The 10,062-nt window shown below is 42.4% G+C and overlaps 1 pseudogene; it reads right to left on the bottom strand.

The window, feature by feature from the left end:
* Positions 1-588: 588 nt before the first annotated feature.
* On the bottom strand, positions 589-1,390 carry LOC132225791 (protein NipSnap homolog 1-like; annotated as a pseudogene).
* Between the last annotated feature and the right edge of the window lie 8,672 nt (positions 1,391-10,062).

Genomic DNA, 10,062 nt, shown 5'->3' with positions numbered 1-10,062 from the left:
ATCCTTTCAGCTGCCTTTCTGGGTGAATTAGGTGGATCTTCTGCTAACTTTGCTAACTTAAAAGTTTTCCTTTATTTCTTGTGGCAGTTCAGGCTTTTCCCCAGCAAAAGGGACTTGGTTTGGACTGTCCAGCAAGTGGGGGTGGCCCCTTAGAGACCAGGGAATTCCTAAGAGACTGGTCTAGTTTCTCCTCTTCTTTTCCCACCCCACCTCTAACCACTAGACACACTACCTTTTGTGCAACTAAAGATAAACTGAGGTTTTTCCAGGGTGATCATTGGAGAATGGTGGCCTAGAGATGAGGAATCTTAAGGGGAAATGTGAGAAGACATAAAAGGTTGCCATTCTTCATTTAGAGAAATTAAAAACTGCTGCCAGCACAGGGCAAGGGATGGGCAGGGAAGGTGGGAAGTGTCCCTGCCGAGCTGCAAGTCCTCAGAACCCTGTCATCCTTCAGCTCCCCATTGTCTGAGTTGAGCATCAGCCCCCAGAGTCCTCCCAGATCTGAGAGAAAACCAAGACCACAGGACTGAGAGCTCTCTGTCCGTGGCTGCCCTGAGGGAGGAGGGGAATGAGGTGTCAGCAGCCTCACTGGAGAGGCGAGATCTTCCAAGGGATCTTGATCCAAGTCTCCATCTGTCTCACCGGGGGGACTGTGTAGTAGACATTTTTGCCTCAACCTCTCTTCCTCCAAGTAGCATTTCTAGTCTCTTCCTGAGACTGCAGGTCTTTATAGGCCCAGAGACGGCTCTTCTATCTGTAAGAAGAGACCACCCATTGCCTCTGGTTCTCCTGCTGGTACTTGATGGCCCGAGCCCAGTTGTCCCCCCACTTGAACATGGCTCCTGGTTTGAACTTGTTCTCAGCTCATAGATGTTGGGGCCCATTTTGGGCTTTAGCTCATTCCAGAAGCTGAACTCGAGCAGCATCTGGTTCCACTCCTTTCGGGACCTCCAGGTACTCCTTGTTGCTTTTGAGCTTGTTGGTGCGGTCCACGAGGGCTAGGTAGCCGCCTGAGAATAGCCACAGGTGCATTGCCTGGCCCTGCTTCACATACCACGTGTTCCAGTTGCCCAGGAGCGAGCAGGGCAGTCCTCATCCAGGTGCAGCGGGTAGCACAGCCGTCAGGCTGTTGTAGGCACCCAGACACTCGGGCTCCACACTGTGAAATTGGATTTGTAAAGGTTGCTGGTTTCCTTCTTGACAGCAAGGTGGAGCGGGCGTCCTTCTGGGGACTCACCTTGTGCACAAAGAGTGAGTGAAAGCAGCTGCCTTCATGGTCTTTGGAATAGAAATGCCCGCAGACGCAGCCACAAGAGCTGCCGTACTGCCAGGGACGCTGCACAGCTGCAGGGCTGTGTTGGAGAGGCCTGACCTTTTCTAAAGTCATTCCGGACCTGGCTTTACCCAACATCTTTGACTCAGATTCTGATTCTGAAGGATAAGAAAGGAAGCTTTAAGGCCATCAAATATAGAACATTTAATGCTCAAGGGGCTATAAGTTTACAAGTAGAATAAATTCTTATAATTTGGAATCAGGGTTGGAAAGTACCACTTTCTGAAATGGTAACAGACATCAACATAATATCACATTAGTTACCTAGTGGAAATATCCCTAGGAAATAGCATACCTTAAGAGAAGAAGCACAATGTGAAAGAACACAAAGAAGATGAAACAAATCAAAGAAAGGTAGAAGCTGAGGGAAAGTGGTAGGGAGTCGGCAGAAAACATGGAATAAGAAGGTCACCTTTGTACACTGAGGTGAGTTGGTCCCAGGATGTAAAACTAGCCCCGGGAGACCTTGCCTTTCTGCTCTGCACATGGGTTCCTGGTGGCACTGGGAGTGCTAGAGACCCCTAGGGAGAGAGTTGAGAGGGAGGTTTCCTCTCAGATTACTGGCTCTCTTGGAGTTCTCTCTCCCTGCTCAGAACATGTGTGGAATTCTGTCCCTCCAATAGTATTGATAACATTCTACCTTGCACTGTCGTTATAAATTGAGCGAATGGCTACCTGGAGTCCTTTAAATTGTCCTCAGAAAGGATTGGTGCATGCTTAGTTATATTCACATATTTATAGCTCCAAGCATAATTCCTGGTACATGGCAGAGAGTCAATGAAAGTTCTTGAATGTTCAATCGACGAAATGGAACATGGGTGTGAGTGTGACTATAACTCAAGTATAGAGGTGAGAAGTTGAAACATGTCATTCTGTTTTTATTGAATTTAACTTCCTTAGAAGTTGTTGCTTCTGTTGTTGTTGTGGTGTTACCTTTCAATTTACCAAATAATTAAATAGTGCAATTTAAGCTAATTTCCTAATGGAGGCAGAAGAAGGTGAAAGCAACAAGATAATGACAAAGTGATTATCAAAGAAATGTTATGAATGGAACCTTACTTTGGACCATGTGACCTCATTAGGTAGGAGCATATGTGGGCAGACCAGGCAGCATGAAGTGTTTTCATTATTATTTTTTATTTGAACTGATTTGTTGTGGTTTTTTTCCCCCCCCATAAAACAGTTGCCATAGATATCTCAGTTGTATCCCTGGTTGAATATAAGTCAGGGTATACATATACATTTCAGTTTGTACATAGCTAGAAATGTGCCCATTTTCATAGAAAATGGAATCAGTGTTGAGTTACAAATAACTTTTTTTTAAATCAAAAACAATGACATTAATGTACTATTGAATAGCTGAGTTCTCAACCGATTGAGGGGGGAAACAAAGAGCTTGGTTCCATTCTCTGGAGCAGAACACCTGAACTTGAATTTCAGCTCTTCCTCCTACTAGCTCTGTGACAGGTGACCTAACCTCACTGGACCTCATTTTTCTAATATGTAAGTTGGAAATGATAATAGTTCTGCCCCATAGGGTCATTGTAAGGATTTAATGAGTTAATATATGTTAAGTTGTTAGAACTGTGCCGGACACATAATATATTGGCTATTCTTATGAACAATCAAATGTCACTAATACCATCAATATCAAGATATAATAAAATATTAATACTGTAGTATTAAATTCAAATAATTAGAACCACTACATGTTGTAATATTAGCAAATGTTAACTGACAACACACACAATGATAAAAGCTTTTATAAAGTAAGTCATGTTTTAAAATAAATTTGTATTTTATTACTCAATAGCATTTACATGTATCTCTGAAACAGCAATGCTGTGTGTGTGTTTTTTAATATATATGGATATATCGGTTTGTATTGTGGGGATGCAAAAAATAATTTCCCTCCCATCTGTCTAAGCTCTTCTGGCTGGGCTAATACTCCAATGAACATGAGACAGATTAACAGGAGAAAATATCCAAAATTTATCACAGATGTAATAAATGTGGGGGTGCCATAGAAATATTATAAGACACCCAAGGAAAAATTGGGCCGTTGAGGCTTATGTGTCATTCTGAAGCTAAGGGGGAGGGGGAGATGGGGTTGTGGTCTGGGAAACTTCAAAGGGCAGGAAAGCAGTTCACATGGAGATAGAAAGCAAATGTGTGGTAAATAAATGTTTGCTGGGCCAACTTTAACAATGGGACACAGAGAGGACTTTCATCAAATGGGCCTTGCTAGGCTCTTATCTATCACACACAGTTCATATTAAACCGTAGTTATCCCTTCCTGGAGCTGGTCCTCTATCTAAATTTCTTAGGCAGGTAAAGATTCAAAGGTTCTTTCTGCATCTTTTGTTTCTTAAAAATAACCAGCTTAAAGTCAATATCCCAAAAGGCACATTCTGGGGGACAAACTTTGCTTCCCTTCAGTATATACATATGTATGTGTATATAGACATATAGATTATTGTTCTTACAGTCCTCAAATAACGAATAGTGAGCATATACCTTGAGGTGTCCAAGGTATGTGCAGTCCTCAATTTGGGAACCACTGGCTTTTTAAACCTTTATGCTCATGCCATATATATTCAGACACATTAATTAGAACAGATCCTTTTCCTAAAAGAAATTCCATTGAATTTGAAAGAAATCAGGCTGCAGTTGGTTAAGAATGGGATACACTTAAATATAGTTAAAAAATAAATAACAGAACTGGGGTAGTATGTTCCTTCGACTAGTGGAGTTCACTCGATGATATCAGGAATCTCAAGGATCTGATGGAGATAAGTGAAGGAAGAACCAAGATCGATGTTGTAATTGGAGGTAGTGTAGACAGCAGAGGGGTTAAAAGCCCACAGTAGCTCTCTGAGGAAGCGGGTATTACTTATCCTTTCACAGGTAAGAAAACTGAGATTTAGAGTGGTTCACTTACTTAAAATAGAACTGAGATTCAAATCTAAGATTGGCAAACATCAAGACAGTATAGTTTATGCTATTGTCCTTCTAATAATGACTCTCATTTTAAGAAAGCCTCAGAATTGTGCAAGTTTTATTGTTGTTGTTATACTTTTATTTTGCCTGACCCCCAGAACACACCACATCACATCAATGTAATGCAGATAGAGACAAGAAAAGAATAAATGTAGCTATTCATCATGATAGCCAGCAGCAAGGAAGAGACTGAAAATCAGCCATGAAATTTCTTATTGGCCAGAGATTAATGTATAGGTTATTTGAATCAGTTATTTGGGCATTGCTCATCTATAAAGAAATGCCTGCTGAAATGCCTGTGGGCAGGGAAGTAAAACAAGCGGGGTGGACCTAAGTCTCCATTGCAAAGGTGGTGGTGGTGGAGCTGATGAAGAGGGGTAAGAAGGAGGCCATTCCAAATGGTTGGTTATCTTTCAAAGGAAGGAATGAGGGTGGATAAGGGAAGGCTTTATTGAGATCAAGGAATGCATGTCCAAAGGGTTAGAAGGGAGGGAAAGGAAAGCAGGTTCACTGAGACACAAGGAAAAGGAGGCTAATAGCTGATATCCACCAATCCCCTGGGTGGGGCTGGTAGGGGAGGCCTGTAATGTGGGGTGGAGAGGGGGTGTGGGGGAAGGCTGGATAACCCTTAATGATGAAGTCTATTCTTTATCTTTTTTAGTTGCTCTATGCTCCAGGATGGCATTTAGGTGTCTGGTCTTGTCTTAAGTCAATACTTTCTAGTCTCTTGTTTTTGACATCCGGCCTGTGGTTTCCTCTCTCTTCTACCATTCCTCCCTCTCCCCAGCTTGTTTTAGGATTTTCTTCCTTTAATGATTTCAGGGACACTCTCTTATTAACTTGTTTTAGCAAATGTTATTCTTGTGAGTGTGGTCTGTTAAGCTCCTTCATTTTGGGTCAAGTCCCCTTGTTGAGTTCCTGATGACCTTATAAAAAGCAACAACAGGTGAAGATGAACAGTCACTTATTGAACATCTATTATGTATAAGGCACTAGGAAAACTATGATCAATGAAATATAGTCTTTCCTATAAGAAGGTGACATCCCTGTATGGTGGTAAGCTTTAAGTGGTGAATATACAGTTGCAAACAAATATATATAATACAGTGTAAGAATATAATATTAAGAATATGTGCAATGCTGTACGTGAACCAGTCTTTCTTAAGGGCTCCCAAATGCCAATGGAGCCCATTCCATCTCAGAGGAATTCCACCTGCCTAGGAGGTCAGTGTAGGTCGCTACCTGGCCGCAGGGCAGTGCTAAGAACAGAGGAATGGAGGTTGAGGGGATGAGTTGGAGACTGAACTAAAGCCCATTTTCAGTGAACCAAGGACTGTGTTGGCCTAGAGTTGGCCTCTGAATCTCCCTGACTAGCCCTTTGCCTTTATGCAAGTGCTGAAGAAACACAACTACATGTGAGATAATTATGCTTTCCCATCAAAAAGACAATATTTCTCCCCCGACTCCACCCTTTATTGTTTTTCAGAGAGAGAGGAAGGGAGAGGGATAAAGAAACAGAAACATCATTGAGAGAGAAACATCATTGATTGGCTGCCTTCTGCATGACCCCTACTGGATGGAGCCCACAACCCAGGTATGTGCCCTGACCAGGAATTGAACCCCGGTGACTTCTTGGTTCCTGGGTGGACACTCAACCAGTGAGCCACACGGGCTGGGCAAGAGAAAATTTCTTGGCACTATGTTCTTTTCTTCCTCTCCTTATTTAAATTAAAATTGGGTTGGTTAGTCTCAAAATTTTTTTTGAGGGGATTTAAGAAGAAACTGGATGAAAACCCATCTGAAAGCTAGTTACATTATTTTGAAGAGATGATGGTTCCTGGAGCCCAGGTCCTGAATGCAAAGGGAGGCATCTGAGAATAATGAATAATTATCTGGGCCTAGAAGAGAAGCCCACACGCAGAAGTGTTACTTGAAGAGCCTGGATCCTCCCCGCCCCAGGAACAGATAATTTTGCAAACAGGAGGAACTTAAACTTGGCACCCACCTTTGGAAACAGAGTTGAATGGATACCAATAGATAAAAATAAGATTGCTTCAGAATCACAATTTACTAAATAATAGGAAGAATCAACCTCCCTTGAGAAGTCATCTAAATATCATCTATTAAAGTATCTTCATTCCTTAACAAAGTTAAGGAATAACACCAAAGGAGGGATATTAAAAGATTGTGTAAATATCTTCCTGTTAGAGAAAGTTTTCAATGAAAAGTAACCAAAACATCGACAGAGAAAGCAATAGTTCTTGAGAAGACAGACGCTCTTCTTTTCCTTTAGGTTTTCTTTTTTCTTTGTTTCTGGGAGAGAGAACTTCAAATGCAGTGGGATTTCCTGAAATGGGAACTCACAAACGTCTCTGAACTCCCCAAGGAGTAGGGTATACTCAAGATCCAGAAATAGCAGGAAAGGGAAAGTGGCCACAGACAGCCCTTGGATAACTTGTGTGTGTGACAGTAGAGTTGCGTCCAGGCTGTCTTACTAAGAAGAATTAAATAAAATATGAATCAGTAAAGATATAATCACCTAGGGGCCAGGAACTATTTTTCTGCTTGTTGTTCACTTAGAGCAGTGGTTCTCAACCTTCTGGCCCTTTAAATACAGTTCCTCATGTTGTGACCCAGCCATAAAATTATTTTCGTTGCTACTTCATTACTGTAATGTTGCTACTGTTATGAATCATAATGTAAATATCTGATATGCAGGATGGTCTTAGGTGACCCCTGTGAAAGGGTCGTTCGACCACCAAAGGGGTCTCGACCCACAGGTTGAGAACCACTGACTTAGAAGGAATTAGAAGAAACTGTGACTTAAAATTTTGGGGTGGTGGAGTTATCAATATTGTGAATGATGTCATTTCAACTCAATAACTATATATATTTTTGTTAATCCTCACCTGAGGATATTTTCCCGTTGAATTTTAGAGGGAGTGGAAGGGAGAGAGGGAGGGCGAGAAAGAGAGAGAGAGAAACATCAATGTGAGAGAGACACATTGATTGGTTGCCTCCCTCATAGGCCCCAACTGGGCCAGCTATTGAACCTGCAACCAGGTATGTGCCCTTGACTAGGAGTTAAAACCAGGACCCTTCTCTGTGTGGAGCCAATGCTCCAACCACTTAGCAACACTGGCCAGGGCATATAAATATTTATTGAATATCTGTGTCTACTAGCACTGTAGAGGTACAGCAAAAATTCTAAGATTTGATTCTTGCTTGTATTCTTCAGCCAGAGCTGGGATAAGATTCATGAGTGGGATGAAAATGCGTTGAGATTTTTGGATAAATAAAAGAATTTTTCCTATAAGACTGGGATCATGAAATCATTAACAGATTGATCTGATTTTTGAGAAGCTAGAACTTACTTGGTAGCAAACAGAACCTATAAAAGCTTATATAAGCCCTTAAACCCCATCTCGGAAAGGTTGCACATTTTTCTGTTTGCAGTTTCTCATAATACTGCCTGGAATTTGGAAGTGGGGTGGGGAAGGGGGCTCGCTCAAAGACATGTATTAGGGAGAGAAGCCATTTCCAAATTGAGATCTTTGTTTACTGAATATGTGGCTTTTCAGGAGAGAGTAATCCACGGTGAAATTGGTGGATTTCACAGATGTGTTTATGCCTCTATAATTAAAAGATCAGTCTCGCACAGTTCTTTTCTTTAAAGATTATTCTATAATGTGAATACACCATTCTCCAAAATGACAGCTTCTCTTCTGAAACCTTTCATCTCTCCCACAGCTGATTAAAGGGGCTGCTCATGGTCTTTTTCAGCTGCTCCTAAGGAATAGAAAGCAAACCAGTGCCGCAGAAAGAGATGAATAAAGATTCCTTTGTTCCTGATCACGTGCCTGTGGAGAGAACACCACTGCCCTTGAGGCGCTCTCTTGAGTGGGTTCAGGCTCTTCCCCCTTCCTGCAGCGGTCTGGTCTGCGTGATTCTCTCACAGCAACGCATGAAAAAGCAGCACTGTTTCCTCAGGCCCTGCCCCCGCCATCCCATCCAGGCTGCCACTGCCACCTCCATCCCCTTTACCCACACAGCAGAGAGAAACTGCTAACAGCACAGGATGTTGATTTATTCCCTCTGCCTCATGGAAACTTGTTTCAAAGAAAGTAGCAGGGATGGCATGGTGTTAAAAGGTTCAAAAAAACCCCTGAAGTACGTGTTGTAAAATAACTTGGCTACTTTATCTGAATGTAAGTAGTGTCTGTTTTTTTTTTTTTTGTGGGGGGGGGGGGGAGGGGGGTTGCATAGGAATGGATCCGCACATTTGTCAGGAAGGGATAGAGCCAGAGGAAAAGAGACCCACATATCTTCTTTGTGAGGCATCACATGACTAGCTTCCACATCACATCTGAATACAGTATCTGCCCAATCAGTGTGCTGTGTTTGTTTTGATTTTCTAAGCTTATGCATATCCTAGAACAGTGGTCAGCAAACTCATTAGTCAACAGAGCCAAATAGCAACAGTACAACGATTGAAATTTCTTTTGAGAGCCACATTTTTTAAACTTAAACTATATAGGTAGATACATTGTTATTAACTTAATTAGGGTACTCCTAAGCTGGCCTTTGCTAAAAATGTCCTCAGTCTGATTGAGGTACGTTCGCTGAGGTGACCCCTTCCAACTCTCCCATCCACACTCGTCTTGTATACTTGTTTCAGACAGACGAGTGTGGATGGGAGAGTTGGAAGGGGTCAACCTCAGGGAACATACCTCAAAACAATGTACCTCCCCCACGCTCCGTATCCCGCGGCCCACCTGCGCCACGTCTCCCGTCGCCAAACCGACCGACACCCCCCACTTCTTCGCCAGACCGACCGACACCCCCCACTTCTTTGCCAGACCGACCGACACCCCCCACTTCTTCTAATGCCACTTCTTCAAAATAGACTCGCCCAGGCCGAAAACCAACTTCTGCGCATGGGCCACGAAGTTTCAATCGCACTGAATGTGCGTGCCCGCACGTGGTATTTTGTGGAAGAGCCACACTCCAGGGGCCAAAGAGCCGCATGTGGCTCACGAGCCATGGTTTGCTGACCACTGTCCTAGAAGAACAGGCCATCTTTGGAGTCATTTTCTCTCATAATCTTAAAATTCTGATATTTTATAATGTCTCACTCTTCTCTTTTCTTAGAAATCTTCACACTCTGGCTTCCTGGTAGACTCCTATGGCTTTTGATGTGTTAATGATTTATTATCATGTGTAGCCCTGGCCTCTCAGCAGAGCCTTGCGCACAGTAGGTACTCAATATATGTTTTCTGAAGAAGTGAATGAATTAAAAAAAATGGTCAAAATCTTAACTGTTTAGTGACCATCTGATGAGCAAGCCTCTCTCCTTAGGAATATTCTGGTCTTGATACCAGGCTCAAATATTTGGTTCCTCTGAAAAAGAAGTTGATTTCCTGTGGGTTATTACTGAGCTGGACTCTTGGAACACAAGCTTTGGGAAAATATCTGGTACAATGGCTGTTGGCAACAACATTAGGGGAAAGATGGCCAGAGTAAATTTGTCTCACTTTTCCTTAGGAAAACCTTTGGCTATTCAACTGGGACTTACTAGGCTGTTAATTCTTTGGGTGTGAAGAAGAAAATACAGGGGAACATTGAAAATCTAGTTTAATTTACTGCAACTGTGCTTCTCTTTTTGTGAAAGTCCTGAATCTCTCCTCCCCTATCAACGGGACCAGGCATGATGGTGAAGATGGTGC

Source organism: Myotis daubentonii, chromosome 2 (genome assembly GCF_963259705.1).
Source record: "Myotis daubentonii chromosome 2, mMyoDau2.1, whole genome shotgun sequence".
Lineage (NCBI taxonomy): Eukaryota > Metazoa > Chordata > Mammalia > Chiroptera > Vespertilionidae > Myotis > Myotis daubentonii.
The sequence above is the reverse complement of the archived record's forward strand: the minus strand, read 5'-3'. Positions and strand labels throughout refer to the sequence as shown.